Source organism: Centruroides vittatus, unplaced genomic scaffold, assembly GCF_030686945.1.
Source record: "Centruroides vittatus isolate TY-2023 unplaced genomic scaffold, ASM3068694v2 contig_260, whole genome shotgun sequence".
Taxonomy (NCBI): domain Eukaryota; kingdom Metazoa; phylum Arthropoda; class Arachnida; order Scorpiones; family Buthidae; genus Centruroides; species Centruroides vittatus.
Genome location: NW_027121652.1, coordinates 473,060 through 489,941, shown reverse-complemented (window position 1 = coordinate 489,941; position 16,882 = coordinate 473,060). Strand labels below are relative to the sequence as shown.

General features: G+C 41.0%; 1 long non-coding RNA gene across 1 annotated transcript in view; it reads right to left on the bottom strand.

Moving 5' to 3' along the window:
* The window catches only part of LOC136971548 (uncharacterized), a 74,367-nt gene extending 63,873 nt beyond the window's left edge, over positions 1-10,494 (bottom strand). The window contains exon 1 of the long non-coding RNA XR_010880178.1: positions 10,417-10,494. This is a non-coding gene — a long non-coding RNA (uncharacterized lncRNA). The remainder of the gene's footprint in view (positions 1-10,416) is intronic.
* Between the last annotated feature and the right edge of the window lie 6,388 nt (positions 10,495-16,882).

Below are 16,882 nucleotides of genomic sequence, written 5' to 3'. Positions count from 1 at the left end.
GTTTTATGATCCATATTTAAGAATATATATTCAGCTCCTAGTGACCCCACCAACCATGGGGCCCAACAGGGGAATGCCGTCACATGAGAGGATCCCATAGACCGTCACACCAGGGTTTCCCAGGAGCTATACCCTCACAATGCAGTCAAGTAGAGCACACCTTGTCTGACGTGTCTGCCCGGTCTGCATCGATCGGTTGACTCCAAGCCGAGGTCAACAATGACTCAACGACCAGCCGATTGACTCAAACGGAGCCTGATTTGAGCCTCCCGTTTATCCGAAGCAAGGGCCAAAGCAGTGTGTTGGGGACGTTATGTTGCCCCTCAACTACCAGGATCCCCCTTTCCGGCATACAAGACACCACGCACGGCAAACACGTGGGTGGGCGTTCAGATCCCAGGGATGGTAAAGAAGAGATACTAAACCATCTCTGGGAGGTCCCCTCACCACGGACAGGAACCCACATCGAGGGGGGAGTGCCACGCAGAGAGATGGGGTAGATGATGTCAGATGTTTAATGTCAGAGAAGTTATTGCAAAAACCACGACAGTTCCATTGGATTATTTTGTAATCCATTATGTGTTTGAGGCAGCATTCTTAGTAAAGGTATCCCTCTTTAGTTTTACAGCTGATTTTCCTTTTGGAGGTGAGGTTAATGGTGTCACCTCCTTATTCGTTTCTTCATCAGAGAAGTCAGAAAGCTCACTCATGGACTGTGTCTCTGATCTCTTTGATTTAAAGAGGGCTGCTTTCAATTTTTGTTTGTTGAGTGGGTTCTTATTAGCCTTTTTAAAACCCACATTTCTAGTTATTACTCCTGTTTTGGGAAGGGTTGATTTTGTCTTTACGTTCTCCTTTTCTTCTGTTTTTTTAGACTGAAATGGCAAACATTTAGTGTGGTGAGTGAGAGATTCATTTGGAGGAACAGAGATATCTGTTTGAACTCCACACGTGTTTGTGGCTTTCAAAACTGCAGCAAATGTCTTGTGTTTAACTGGTGCACTTGAAGTGACCATGCGACAAGCCTCTAGGTAAGATAAATTGTTGACAGTTTTCACCCGCTGAACCTCTCTCTCTGCCATGCAGGGCATTTCCGGGAGTAGGCAGGATGGGCATCTTTGCAATTCACACAGCATAAAGTATTGGTACACTCGACACTCTGGTGACCTTCAGTTCCACACTGTGCACATACGCTCTTTCCTCAACAGGATGTTTGAGAATGTCCAAACCGCTGGCATTTGAAGCAGCGCAGCGGGTTTGGAACGTATGGTCGAACTGGGCAGCGCAGATATCCTGCAGTAACAAATGATGGTAATGTTGGCTTTCCAAAAGTGAGAATCAGATGTTTAGTTGGTATCAACTTGCCATCACGACGAATGGAGATACGTCGGACAGCAGTGACACCTTGATCTGAAAGTCCGATCTGGATATCTGATTCATCTTCAGACATCAGATTGATCTCAGATACCACACCACGTGACGAGTTCAAACTTGTGTGTGGTGTGATGGTGACATTTATGTCTCCTAGAGATTTAGTTTTTAAAAGCTTTGCTGACTGTTGAGGAGAGGCTGCCTCTACGAGTAAATCTCCTGACCTCAATTTTTGGATTTTTTTAAGATGTCCTATGGTTGATTCAAATAATTTTTGAATCAAAAAGGGGGAACGTTTAGACAGAGATGTTTCTCCCGTAGCATAAACAATAAGGTAGGCTGGTTGGTTAACGGAAGTAAAATCACTTGGTGGTATGCTTTGGTACCTGGTGTTTTAGATTGTAGTAAATCCATATTGAAAAATTAATATTCAGCTCCTGGTGACCCCACCCACCATGGGGCCCAACAGGGGGATGCCGTCACATGGGAGACTCCCATAGACCGTCGCACCAGGGTTTCCCAGGAGCTATACCCTCACAATGCAGTCGAGAAGAGCACACCTTGTCTGACGTGTCTGCCCGGTCTGCATCGATCGGTTGACTCCAAGCCGAGGTCAACAATGACTCAACGACCAGCCGATTGACTCAAACGGAGCCTGATTTGAGCCTCCCGTTTATCCGAAGCAGGGGCCAAAGCAGTGTGTTGGGGACGGTATGTTGCCCCTCAACTACCAGGATTCCCCTTTCCGGCATACGGGTCACCACGCACGGCAAACACGTGGGTGGGCGTTCAGATCCCAGGGATGGTAAAGAAGAGTTACTAAACCATCTCTGGGAGGTCCCCTCACTACAGACAGGAACCCACATTGAGGGGCTGAACCATTGTACATAATGATTTGCTTACTAGTATCAACAGCGCAAATAACAACAACCACCATCTTTTACAAGGATACGCAGATGATACGGTCATCCTCGTATTGGACAAAAACAGTGATAATCTTCCTATTCTTTGTAATAGCCTCCTCACCAAGACCTCAAACTGGAGTGCCAAAGTTAAATTACCTATTAACTATTCGAAATGCTCCTACATAATTTTCTCAAAAGCCACCCCACTTCAGAGGAGTCCACGTATAGAAATTGATGGTATCCATATCTCTCGCGTCAGAGAATTCAAGTACCTTAAAGTGAGGCTAGAGCAACAGCTGCAGTGGACCAGCCATATCGATATGATGGTTGCTAGGGCCACAAAGGCATCAAACGCCCTCACCAGCATTACTAAAAATACCTGGGGCATAAGCTTTAAAGCGATCACCACCCTTCTTGCACCACCTTTCTTACCTCTAAGTAAATCCTGGAGCCTCCCTTTTCGAATTATTATTATAAATTACTCTAACAGATGTTCAAACAGTAATTCGAGGACACTAGCTGAGACAGGAATGATTATGTCATTGTAGCACGCGCTAAGCAACGCGTATCCTACACGTGAAACGTTTTGTATGTACGTAATAATATTATGGCTGAATCGGCCCCAACTGTTTACAGAGCTATTACTAACTCTAACACGACCAATTAGAAAGTAAAAAACATAAATAAAGAAATTTAAAGCCAATTAACAGCGAGAAGGTCTCCCATAGACTTACTATAAAAAAATGGAGTTTCCCAAAATATTTATGACTAGAGATGAACTCTTTTGTCAGTGTACAGTCAGACAACCTAAACAAAAGCCAATCCAAGTAATTATATTGCAGACATTTATTAAATTTTAAATGATTGGAAATAATAAAAAATAAGCATCGCTTATCGCACCGAAAAGCAGATGCCATGACAGCACTGTAATTTGACACTCCCCTATCATAAATCACAACTTTGAATGTAAACATCTCTGGTTCTACTGCAGCTAGAATGACGCGGTTTGTTTTGTTAGACACAGAAACACTTACTTCTTTGTAACCAATATGTTAAACAATACAATTTTTTAAATTCATTTTTTTAATGAAAATACATCAAACTTTTGTCTTTTTAAAAATTTTTTCTCGTCAATTATAAAATCAAATATGATAATCAGAGGGACAAAAGTGTTTATAGACAAAATAAAAAAAACAGCACGTCTCTAGCGCAAAATTCAAAAAAATATGGCAATTTTAAATTATTTTACAAAAAATCCGAGCTTCAAAGCTTGTGTTTTTTCTCATTTTCTTTTCAAAAATCTGGGATAAAACTGGTTAATGTCCCTAGTACAGGTAAGACTCAGCGACCTAATAGAAGTGGTATTGTTAAAGATGAAGCAATATTGCTTGTCAAAGATAACAAAAATGAAATGAACAGTGATGTAAATGAAGAAAACTTTTTAAAGAACATTAATCCAAAAACAGACAAGGTGAAAATAAGTAGTATATGCAAAATGAGAAGCTCTGGTATAGTTGTTACTCTGGCTTCTAAAGGTGGTCCCGATAAGGTAATAAATAATAGTAAATTGCAGGGCACTAGCCTTAAAATAGAGCAGCCAACTAAACGACGGCCTAGGGTGGCGATAAAAGATGTACCAAAGAGTATGTCTATTGATAAAATTATAGAATTAAATAGTGTGGAATTAAATAGTGATAATTTGTATGGGGAAGACAACCCCCAAAAAGATTTCAAATTGGTATATAGAACAGGTTGTAAGAAGGATGGCCTGACAGCCTGACAAACTGGGTAGCTGAAGTGGCACCCAGCTTAAGGTTTAAATTATTACAATCCGGTAGAGTGTATATAAGCTATAGAAGCTGTGTGGTCTGGGATTACCATGAGGTGACCCTGTGTTATAAATGTCAAAAATTTGGGCATGTAAAAAAGCACTGCAGTGCAGCCAATATGATATGTAGTACATGTGGTAAGACCAGCCACAAAGGCCCAAAATATGAAACAGAAATGTCAGAGAAAATGTATAACATACAAACAAATGGGGAAACCCCATAAGCATGAATTAAGGGATAAATGGAAACTGATAAAGTGTCTCTCCTAAAGATGGCATTGGAAAGATACCTTGCCAAAATAGATTATGAACAGTAGTCCTAAAACTGATTTTAAAATAAAAGTAGCGCAAATAAATATGGATCAAAGTAGATCTGTTCCGGGAGAGCTAAGCAAGATTGTAGCTACTAAAAAAATTGATATAGCGCTGGTTCAAGAGCCCTATGCAACTCCACGTCATGTGCTTGAGTTAAATACAAAAGTAAAAATTGTCCACAGTCAGTGCGCCCAGATACAGCCCTGCGCGGCTGTAATTATTTACAACAGAAAGTGGGCGATATTAGGTATCAATAGCCTAAAATCCCCAACGTGTGCAGTAGCACAAGTCATGGGAGATAGTTTTAAGGTGTATTTAATAAATATGTACTGTACATGTCACCTAGTATCAATATTAATAATGGTATAAATAAATTAGAAGATATCCTGGAGAAGTTGCAGGAAAAAATTATTATTATAAGTATAAATAATAATGCAAAGGCTACTCTCTGAGGCAGTAAGACTACCGACAAGCACAGTACGATACATTTAAAAAACAATTTTAAAATAAGACTTGGTGCGAGGCAGGTCCTACGTTTGTGTCCAGTAGGACAACTTCACATATTAATTTGACCCTCATTACAAATAGTGTGGTAATTGATACTTGGTCTATGGTGCATGAAACCACTAATCAGAATAGCTTAATTATATATGAGTACAATGTGGTAAGATGTACAGTCCTCAGTGTTCTTTAGGAAATTTTTTCTCTAACCATAGGAGTTACCTCAAGAATCCAGAAGATGTGAGCTTGATTCTTTTCATTAAGTGAAAACCTGATACAAGCATTTCCAGAGAAAGTGCGTTCTGTGAAATTGGATCCTAAAAGATGCCCATTTTGTTCAAAAATATCCTCAATAAGGTCCTCTTTATTGATATCTTTGGGAACTGAAGCAATTTTGATTAGTGGGAGTCTCTTTTTCCATAGTTTTGAAATTAAGCCCGGTATCTGTTCAACATTCTCCTTAAAATAGTTAGCATCACTTTTATGATTCAAATCAATTGCAAGTCCTCCATTTCTTATTTTTCTTATACGGCATATACCTATTCCCAATTTATCTGATTGCATATTATTAGTTAAATGAGATTTAGTTTCCTCACTCGTAGTTCCTTGTTTGTCACTAAATACCAATACTGTATACTCTGGTGCAGGCGAATCATTTGTAACTGAAGTTGATTTTATTTCCTTTAAAAAGGGTATCTCTATAGCTCGAGTGCAAGAAACTTTTATGCTAGCTGGATTATTGGAAGAGGTTTCCTTATGATTATGTACTGTGTGTTGTATATCCAATAATATTTCTTTAGATTTCTTGATTTGAATAACTTTAAATTCATTTAAATCCTCTTTAGTAACAAATTAGTTTCAACTAATTGAATAACTCTTGTAAACTGTGTCAATATGTATGTGAGATGACAATCAACTCCAAATTTAGCATTTCGATTACGCTGGAAATATTTCTTAATTTCGTCAACAATGCCGTAGGCAGTATCATAAAAATTTTTATTTCTGCATCCATATTAAACTATAAAAATTAATTTTGTCTAAAATACTAAATTTACTATCTTAAAATTATCAGCAATGTCTTCAAATCAAATCTAAAAATATAAGATATACCCAGAAAATTATTAATACAAACAGGAAAAAAAATTGAACTTCCAGTAAAAGTTCTAGAAGTTTCCAGAAAATGGTTGGTTGGTTGGTAATAGTTTTTTGGCAAAAGGCAACACAGGCCAAGCTGCGCAACAACACATGGTATAAATAAATATATTAATAAATAATAATAATAAATAGAATAAAATAGAACAAAATAAAACAACAGAAAAAAACAAAAAAACATAAAACCGATAACAAAAATAAATAACAATTAAAATGTATATAGTAACAAGGTGTAAATATAAAATAAACAAACAACTAAATCTGTTTATATATATTTGTAATTTTTAGAAAGTTCAGTAATTTATCAACATTTGGCCTCTGGCCCATAATCTCTTTAAAACTTGCATTTCCAAAATGCTGCCTACGAATCCTTTCAGAGGCAGTGCAATTGCTCAGTATGTGCTTAACGCTTACAGTACAATTGCAATACTGACACACAGGCTGGTCATCACCCGTCAAAAGGTATTGATGAGTCAGTCAAGTGTGTCCAATTCTCAAACGAGTAAGAATGACCTCAAATCTCCTGTCATACTGTTTGTTGTGTGTCCAATTTTCTATTATAGGTTTGATCTCGTAAAGTTTATTGTGGACTTCTGCGTTCCACACATTTTGCCATCTCTCTGCTAGTCGTTTTTTAACGACTAGCTTCAAGTCACCTCCTTCAATAAACATTGTATGCTGAGAAGGACTTGCTGACTTTGCAGCTGCGTCAGCTTCTTCATTCCCTCTTATACCTACATGGCCTGGGACCCAACAAAATTTTACAAAAATATTACTCGCAATAAGACAGCAAAACGGTTTGCGAATTTTAATCACTATAGAGTGAGAACTAGGTTCATGTGAGATCAAAGCCTGAAGTGCACTGACTGAGTCAGTTTAAATAACACAGCGACGATGACCTTTCCTAATTACATATTTTAAAACTACATAAATAGCCTGCAACTCTGCAGTAAAGATGGAAGAATTCAATGCAATTTGTTCTGCCATGATCTCATCCTGGCAGATGAAGGCTGAGCCAAAGTAATCAACCGATTTCGATCCATCAGTATAAATAGGAATTAAATTCCTGTCATGGTGTTGAATTTCTGCAAAGTGCTGCATATAGATGTAGTCCGGGGTAGATTCTTTAGGAAACTGCTTTAAGCTAATGTGAACAGTTATCACAGGAGTTGACCAAGGTGATATATTATCGACCTCGGCCTGTGAAATGTTGCTTGTGCCCAGGTCAATCGTGCTGCTTACGTTCTCCATTCTAATGTCAAATGTAGAAACACAACTTGGGCGAGCTGTAAATAATCTTTTCAGCTGAGTATCTGATACTCTACAATAAACTGAAGGTTTAGCCAGAGATTTCTGTTTAATGTAATAGAACAAAGACAACTGCTCTCTCCTAACAGATAGTAGAGGCTCAGAAGCATCCACGTACAAACTTTGAACAGGAGAAGTTCGAAATGCACCAGTGCACAAACGCAATGCTTGATGGTGGATTGGATCCAGCATCCGAAAAGTAGATTCTCGCGCAGAACCATAAACAACACATCCATAGTTCAGCTTAGAGCAAACGAGGGCTCTATATATCCTGAGCATCAAACATTTGTCTGCTCTCCAGGATGTGCAGCTTAATACCTTTAAAAGGTTCAGAGATTTTAAACATCTACTCTTCAAATTGCGCAAGTGTGGCAAGAACGTCAATTTATGGTCAAACACGACACCCAAAAATTTTGCTTCGTTGACCATTGAAATTTTAACCCCATTTAGGTGAATTTCAGGGTCCAGGTGCAAACCACGCCTTCGGCAAAAGTGAATGCACAAGGTCTTCTCTACGTTAAAACTGAAACCATTGGTCTTGGACCAATTGTCAATGTGATTTAGGGAGGTTTGCAGTTGTCTTTCAATAAAACTCATGTTAGTAGACTGACAGGAGATCTGAAAGTCATCCACATACATGGAGTGTTTCACACTGGGAGGGAGACACTTAGCTATGCTATTAATTTTGATTAGGAACAGAGTCACACTCAAAATACAACCTTGAAAAACACCCTCTTCTTGTGTGAAAGGCCTAGACAAAGTGTTGCCCATCCTGACTTGGAATCTTCGATTCTGCAAGAAGTTTTTTTATAAAAATTGGCAGATTACCCCGCAGTCCAAATTCATGCAGATCATGGAGTATTCCATATCGCCAGCAGCGATCATAAGCCTTCTCTATATCGAAAAACACAGACACTAAGTGCTGTTGTCTTACAAACGCTTCGCGTATAGATGTTTCACGGTTTACTAGATTCTCTGTGGTACTTTTGTTCCTACGAAATCCTCTCTCATGTGGTAAAAAGTAGTTCTTTTCTTCTAGGAAAAACATAAGGCATCTGTTTACCATTCTCTCGAAAAGTTTGCAGAGACAACTAGTCAGAGAAATTGGTCTATAATTAGAGGGATTCTTGCAGTCTTTACCTGGCTTGGGAATGGGAATTATGATAGATAACCTCCAAGAGTCAGGAAAAGTATGTTCTGTCCATATTCTGTTGAACAGATTCAGAAGGTTACTAAGGTAATTGTCTGTCAGATTTTTAATCATGCTGTAATGGATTTTATCCGGCCCTACAGCAGTATTCCCCGAGCGAGAGATTGCTGTAAATAGTTCTACTCTGCTGAATGGCACATTATATTCCTCATTAGATGGAGAGTGGAAGTTTAGATATTGTTTTTCACTTTGGACTTTATAAGCCTGAAAATTTGTTGTATACATAATATTGCTGGATGAAGACGAAAATGTTTCACCCAACAAATCAGCAATACCTTTTATGTCACTGATTATTGTGCCATTACTTTCCAGCATGGACAGAGAGTGAGAAGCATATTTCCCATTAATTTTATGGATTTTATCCCAGACTGCTTTTGAGCTGGTGGAAGATGTTATGCTAGAAACATACTTCCTCCAGGAATCCCTTTGACTTTGCCTCCTTATTTTTCTGGCATTTGCCTTTGCTTTTTTAAAAGCTATCAAATTCTCAGCAGTGGAGTATCTTCTGAAAATCCCCCATGCTTTCTTTTGTTTTTTAAATGCTGCCTCACAATTCTGATCCCACCATGGTTTCGGATGTTTTGGATATCTGGTTGACGTTTTCCCCATTGTTTTTTCGACTGCCTGAATAATACTGGAAGTGACAACTTCGACTGCATCATTGATATCGGCAGTATTAACCATTTCCTCAGTGATGTTAGCCAAAGAGGAAAATGCAGGCCAATCTGCCGTTTCAAATTTCCAGCGTGGTGGACAGGCTGTTTCACAGCTTCCTCTGCCTCTATATTTTATAAATATTGGAAAGTGGTCACTGGAAAGTGGATTAGATCCAACCTCCCATCTAAACGCTGAAAACAGATTTGGACTAGCTAATGTCAAATCAATGGCAGTAAATGTTCTTGTTGGAGCGTGGAAGTATGTCACTTCTCCAGTATTAAATAAATACAGTTAGTGATTACCTATGAATCTTTCAATGGCTCTGCCTCGACAATTGATGTCGTGACTGCCCTACATTGGATTGTGGCCATTGAAATCACCAAGTAGAATAAACGGAGTTGGCAGTTGTTCAACCAAGTAATCCAATTCATCCTCATTGACTCTGACATCTGGTGGCAAGTATATGGAACAAACTGTGACAGTTACTCCAATTGAAATTCTGACTGCCACAGCTTGCAGCTCTGTTCTAATTTGTACCGGTAAGGAAGGGATGCGGTTTGAAACCAGTACAGCCACACCTCCACTGGCGCGAGTGTGGCTATCATCATCCTTACGGTAAAGATCAAATCCTTTTAAAGTAATTTTTTCTCCAGGTTTTAGATGTGTTTCCTGGAGTGCCACGCAGAGAGATGTGGTAGATGATGTCAAATGTTTAACGTCAGAAAAGTTGTTGCGGAAACCACGACAGTTCCATTGGATTATTTTATAATCCATTATGTAGTTGAGGCAGCATTCTTTGTAAAAGTATCCCTCTTTAGTTTTACAGCCGATTTGCCTTTTGGAGGCGAGTTTGGTGGTGTAACCACCTTATTAGTCTCCTCATCTGAGAAGTCAGAGAACTCACTCATAGACTGAGTCTCTGATCTTTTAGATTTAGAGAGGGCTGATTTTAATTTTTGTTTGTTCAGTGGTTTCTTATTAGCTTTTTTAATACTCACATTTCTGGTTACTATCCCTGCTTTAGGTAGGGGTGTTTTTTTCTTTATATTCTCCTTTACTTCTGTATCTGTAGATTGAGTTAACAAGCATCTAGCATGGCGAGTGAAAGATTCATTTGGTGAAACGGAAATTTCTGTCTGAACCGCACATGTCTTTGTAAACTTCAAAACAGAAGCAAATGTCTTTTGTTGTAATGATGCACTTTGAGTGACCATGCGCCGAGCCTCTGGGTAAGGTATGTTGTTAACTGTTTTTAGGCGTTGAATTTCTTTTTCTCTTTGCCATGCAGAGCATTTCCGAGAATAGGCTGGATGGGCATCCTGGCAGTTCACACAGTGTGGAGTACTTTTACATTCAGTACTGTTGTGGCCTTCAGTTCCACACTGTGCACATAAGCTTTTGCCTCGGCAGGAAGTCTGGGAATGACCAAATCGCTGGCATTTGAAACAACGCAGCGGATTTGGAACGTATGGTCGAACTGGGCATCGAATATATCCCGCAGTAACGAATGATGGCAATGTTGGCTTTCCGAAAGTTAGAATCAGATGTTTAGTCGGTATCAGCTTGCCATCACGACGAATGGGGATGCGTCGAACGGCAGTGACACCTTGATCTGCAAGACCGATCTGGATGTCTGCTTCATCTTCAGACATCAGGTCGACCTCAGATATCACACCATGTGATGAGTTCAAACTTGTGTGTGGTGTGATGGTGACTGTTATGTCTCCTAGAGATGTCATTTTCAACAGCTTTGCTGACTGTTGAGAGGAGGCTGCTTCTATCAGTAAGTCCCCTGACCTCAATTTCTGTATTTTTTTCAAATCTCCAATAGTCGACTGGAACAATTTTTGAATGAGAAAAGGAGAAGCTTTAGATAAGGGTTTGTCACCAGTTGCGTGTACTATTAAGTACGCTGGGGTACTGAAAATTTTTAAATTTTTTCGCTCTTTCGGGTCTTTTATTTTTGAGGAATCCATGATTATAAGTAAAACATTCAGCTTCTGGTGACCCCACCCACCATGGAGCCCAACAAGGGGATGCCGTCACATGGGAGACTCCCATAGACCGTTGCACCAGGGTTTCCCAGGAGCTATACCCTCACAATGCAGTCGAGAAAAGCACACCTTGTCTGACGTGTCTGCCCGGTCTGCATCGATCGATTGACTCCAAGCCGAGGTCAACAATGACTCAACGACCAGCCGATTGACTCAAACGGAGCCTGATTTGAGCCTCCCGTTTATCCGAAGCAGGGGCCAAAGCAGTGTGTTGGGGACGTTATGTTGCCCCTCAACTACCAGGATCCCCCTTTCCGGCATACGGGCCACCACGCACGGCAAACATGTGGGTGGGCGTTCAGATCCCAGGGATGGTAAAGAAGAGATACTAAACCATCTCTGGGAGGTTCCCTCACCACGGACAGGAACCCACCTCGAGGGGACCATGGTTTCAAATGCTTTGGATATCTGGTTGACGTTTCACCCATTGTTTTTTCAGCTGCCTGAATAATACTGGAAGTGACAACTTCGACTGCATCATTGATATCAGCAGTATTGACCATTTCCTCAGTGATCTTAGCCAAAAAAGAAAATGCAGGCGAATCTGCCGTTTCAAATTTCCAGCGTGGTGGACAGGCTGTTTCACAGCTTTCTCTGCCTCGATATTCTAAAAATATTGGGAAGTGGTCACTGGAAAGTGGATTAGATCCAACCTCCCATGTAAACGCTGAAAACAGATTTGGACTAGCTAATGTCAAATCAATGGCAGTAAATGTTTTTGTTGGAGCGTGGAAGTATGTCACTTCTCCAGTATTAAATAAATATAGTTGGTAATTACCTATAAATCTCTCAATGGCCCTGCCACGACGATTGATGTCGGGACTGCCCCACATTGGATTGTAACCATTGAAATCACCGAGTAAAAGAAATGAAGTTGGCAGCTGTTCAACCAAGTCATCCAATTCGTCCTCATTGACTCTGACATCTGGTGGCAAGTATATAGAACAAACTGTGACAGTTACGCCAATTGAAATTCTGACTGCCACAGCTTGCAGCTCTGTTGTAATTTGTACCGGTAAGGAAGGGATGCGGTTTGAAAACAGTATAGCCACACCTCCACTGGTGCGGGTGTGGCTATCATCATCCTTATGGTATAGATGAAATCCTTTTAAAGAAATTTTCTCTCCAGGTTTTAGAATGTGTTTCCTGGAGTGCCACGCAGAGAGATGAGGTAGATGATGTCAAGTGTTTAACGTCAGAGAAATTGTAGCTATTACCACCACAGTTCCATTGGATTATTTTACAATCCATTATATGTTTGAGACAGCATTCTTTGTAAAAGTATCTCTCTTTAGTTTTTCAGCCAATTTGCCTTTTGGAAACAAAGTTGGTGGTGTAACCACCTTATTAGTCTCCTCATCTGAGAAGAAAGAGAACTCACTCATAGACTGAGTCTCTGAACTTTTAGATTTAGAGAGGGCTGATTTTAATTTTCATTTGTTAAGTGGGTTCTTATTTGCTTTTTTTGAACCCACATTTCTGGTTACTACCCCTGCTTTAGGTAGGGGTGTTCTTTTCTTCATACTCTCCTTTACTTCTGTTTCCTTACATTAAGTTAACGAACATTTAGCATGGCTAGTGAAAGATTCCTTTGGAGAAACAGAAACATCTGTTTGAACTCCAAACATCTTTGTGGATTTCAAAACAGCTGCAAATGTCTTCTGTTTAAATGGTGCACTTAAAGTGACCATGCGCCAAGCCTCTGGGTAAGGTATGTTGTTAATTTTTTTTACTCATTGAAATTTCTTTCTTTCTCTGCCATGTAGAACGTTTCCGGGAGTAGGCTGGATGGGCATCTTTGCAATTTACACAGCACGGAGTATTGGTACACTCAGTACTCTGGTGACTTTCAGTTCCACACTGCGCACATACACTCTTCTCGGCAGGATGTTTGATAATGTCCAAACTACTGGCATTTGAAGCATCGCAGCGATTTGGAACATATGGTCAAACTGGGCAGTGCAGATATCCTGCAGTAACACATGATGGCAATATCAGCTTTCCAAAAGTTAGAATGAGATGTTTAGTTGGTATCAACTTGCCATCACAACAAATGGAGATGCGTCGGACAGCAGTGACATTTTGACCTGAAAGACCGATCTACATATCTGATTCATCTTCAGAAATCAGATCAATCTCAGATATCACACCACATGATGAGTTCAAACTTGTGTGTGGTGTGATGGTGACTTTTATGTCTCCTAGAGATTTCACTTTCAAAAGCTTTGCTGACTATTGAGAGGCGGCTGCTTCTATCAGTAGGTCCCCTGACCTCTATTTTTATATTTTTTTTAATGTCCGATAGTTGATTTCAAAAACTTTTGAATTAGGAAATGGGAACACTTAGACATAGATTTTTCACCAGTACTATGTACAATGAGATAAGCTGGTTGGTTGGAGGAACTAACCTCCTTTGGTGGTAATGCATCAGTGCTGTAGTTTTTGGTTTTAGTGAATCCATATTTAGAAATAATTATTCAGTTCCTAGTGACCACACCACCATGGGGCCCAACAAAGGAATGCTGTCACATGGGAGATTCCCATAGACCGTCACACCAGGGTTTCCCAGGAACAATACCCTCACAATGCAGTCGAGAAGAGCACATCTTTGTCTGATGTGTTCACCTGGTCTGCATCGATTAGTTGACTCCAGGCCGAGGTCAAGAATGACTCAGCGATCAGCCAATTGACTCAAATGGAGCCCGATTTGAGCCTCCGGTTTATCCGAAGCAGGGGCCAAAGCAGTGTGTTGGGGATGTTATGTTGCCCCTCAACTACTAGGATCCCCCTTTCCGGCATATAAGACACCATGCATGGCAAGCACATAAGTGGGAGTTCAGATCCCAGGGACGGTAAAGAAGAGTTACTAAACCATCTCTGGAAGGTTCCCTCACCACAGACAAGAACCCACATCGAAGGGCACACTTCAAGAAATTCAACACATCAAACACATCGCTATAGCCCACAGTTACAACAATACATTTATAGATAAGCTAGCTCACAAAAAACATAGTTGCATAGAAACAGAAGCGATTAATTCCAGACCTCTAAAACAGCAATGTAAATGCATTCAAGTCGATTTTGACCCTAGAATGAGCCAAGCGTATGTAATCTTAACCGAGAAGATCAAAGCTGATCTCACATACAAATGCAAGCCTCTGATATATAAACTTCTAGCTAATAATAAAAATAATTGAGCAAAGCCCAAAAACATGGGATTTACTCCATTCAGCTAGAGGACAACAGATTTAATCTGAACAAAAAATTAACACACAGGCTTAACCAACAGATCACTTACAAACAGATAGCTGAGCATAAATACGACACATATTAAAATGTTTAATTCCACCCTAGCCCAATTTGCAAGCAAACTGAATATAACAGTCAAATGGAAAGAGGCTAAGATTATTATTCCTGTGCTTAATAATAACAAATTTAAAACAACTTCTTCTTCTTCTTCTTCTTCCTCAGCTTTTCCCACTCTATGTAGGGTCGCTGTTTCTGATGAGTCGCCTCCACTGCTCCCTGTCTTGGGCTGCCTCCACATTCAGATGCCTCCCTCTCAAGTCCTCCGCCACAAGATCCATCCACCGTCTCCGCGGTCGTCCCCGCCTCCTCCTCCCCCTCACTGACATCTGCATAACCCTTCTTCCCACATACTCTTCTTCTCTTCGTACCACATGACCAAACCACTTCAACCTTGCCTCCTGTATCTTTGCTTCTATGTTCGTAACTTTCACAGTCCCCCTCACACATTCATTTCGAATGTGATCCCTTCTCGTAACCCCACACATCCAGCGGAGCATCCTCATCTCCGCCACCTCCATCCTTTTGACATGGGTTTTCCTCAAGCTCACAGTCTCAATAGCATACAGCATAGCTGGTCTCACCACCACCCGATAAACTTTCCCTTTCAACCTAAGCGGCACCCTCTTATCACATAACACACCTGACATATCCCTCCAATTCCTCCAGCCAGCCTGAATCCTGCCTGTCACCTCCTTATCCACACCTCCATCCTCCGCCACAGTTGACCCCAGGTACTTAAAGGTATTGACTCTGCGAAATACGTCTCCCCTCAACTCCAGATCCCTCTCCCGGGCACCATCCACCTCCCCACTACACATATACACTGTTTTACTCCTACTCACCCTCAAGCCCCTCCCTTCCAACGTGCCCAACCACCTTTCCAATTTAACCCTCAGCTCCTCTTTAGTCTCGGCGCACAGAACGATATCATCTGCATACAACATGGTCCAAGGCGCCTCTTCTCTGACCCCGTCCGTGATCACCTCCATCAGCATGTTAAACAAGAAGGGGCTCAGTGCTGACCCCTGATGTAAACCAACTCCCACCTTGAGGCACCGGGACACTCCAACACAGCTCCTAACCTTTGTGGCCACATCCCTATACAGTTCCTGTATCAATCTAACATACTTTTCAGGAACTAGCTTTTCCCTTAGACACCTCCAGAGTTCTTGTCTAGGCACCGTATCATAAGCTTTCTCCAGGTCAATGAATGCCATATGCAGCTGGGTTTGCTTCTCCCAATATTTTTCCAACATTTGCCGAAGGGCAAAAATGGCATCGACTGTTGACCGTCCTGGCATGAATCCAAACTGCTCTCCTGCAATGGTCACCTCTGCTCTCAACCTTCTGTCTAAAACCCTTTCCAAAATCTTCATCGTGTGGGACATCAACTTTATTCCTCTATAGTTTTTACACTCTTGAACATCCCCTTTTCCTTTGTAGATAGGTACAAGTATACTTTCTCTCCATTCGTTAGGTATTTCCTCCTGCTCAAAGACTTTTTTGAATAGGTCCCATAGCAGGTCAATGCCCTTCCTCCCCAATGACTTCCACACCTCTACAGGAATTCCATCCGGGCCCTCCGCTTTACCGTTCTTCATCCTCTTTAGGGCCCTTTCCACTTCTTCTCTGGTTACCATCTGTACCATGCCCATGTTTTGGCTTCCTTCCTCTCTGTTCTTTGTTTCATTCTCTGTATTCAAAAGTCCCTCAAAGTATGCCCTCCATCCTTCTCGTATATCGTTCTCCCTTCGAAGGACCGTCCCCGTTGTGTCCTTGATCTGCCTTACATGCGAGATGTCCTTCGTTGCCCTATTCCTGATTTTGGCTAAACGATATATTTTCTTCTGTCCTTCCCTTGTATCCAACTCCTCGTATAAATTCGCATATGCTCCTGCCTTTGCCTGTGCCACTACTCTCTTAGCTTCACGCTTTGCCGTTTTATACGCAAATCTATCTTCCTCAGTACGTGACCTGTCCCACTTCCGTTTTGCCTCCTTCTTTACCTGAACAACTTGTTGCACATTTTCATTCCACCACCAACCTTCCTTTTGCACCCTAATCTTTCCAGATGTTACACCAAGCACCTCCTCCGCACAGTTCCTGATAGCCTGGGCATTATATGCCCACCAGTCCTGCACCCCCTCCCATTCTTGCGAGATTTGTAGCAGCACCCTCTCCACATACTCCGCCCTCGCCCTCTCCTCCCTCAAACGAAACCACTTGATTTTCTTCATCTGTGTATTTCCACTTTTCCTATACATTCTTAACT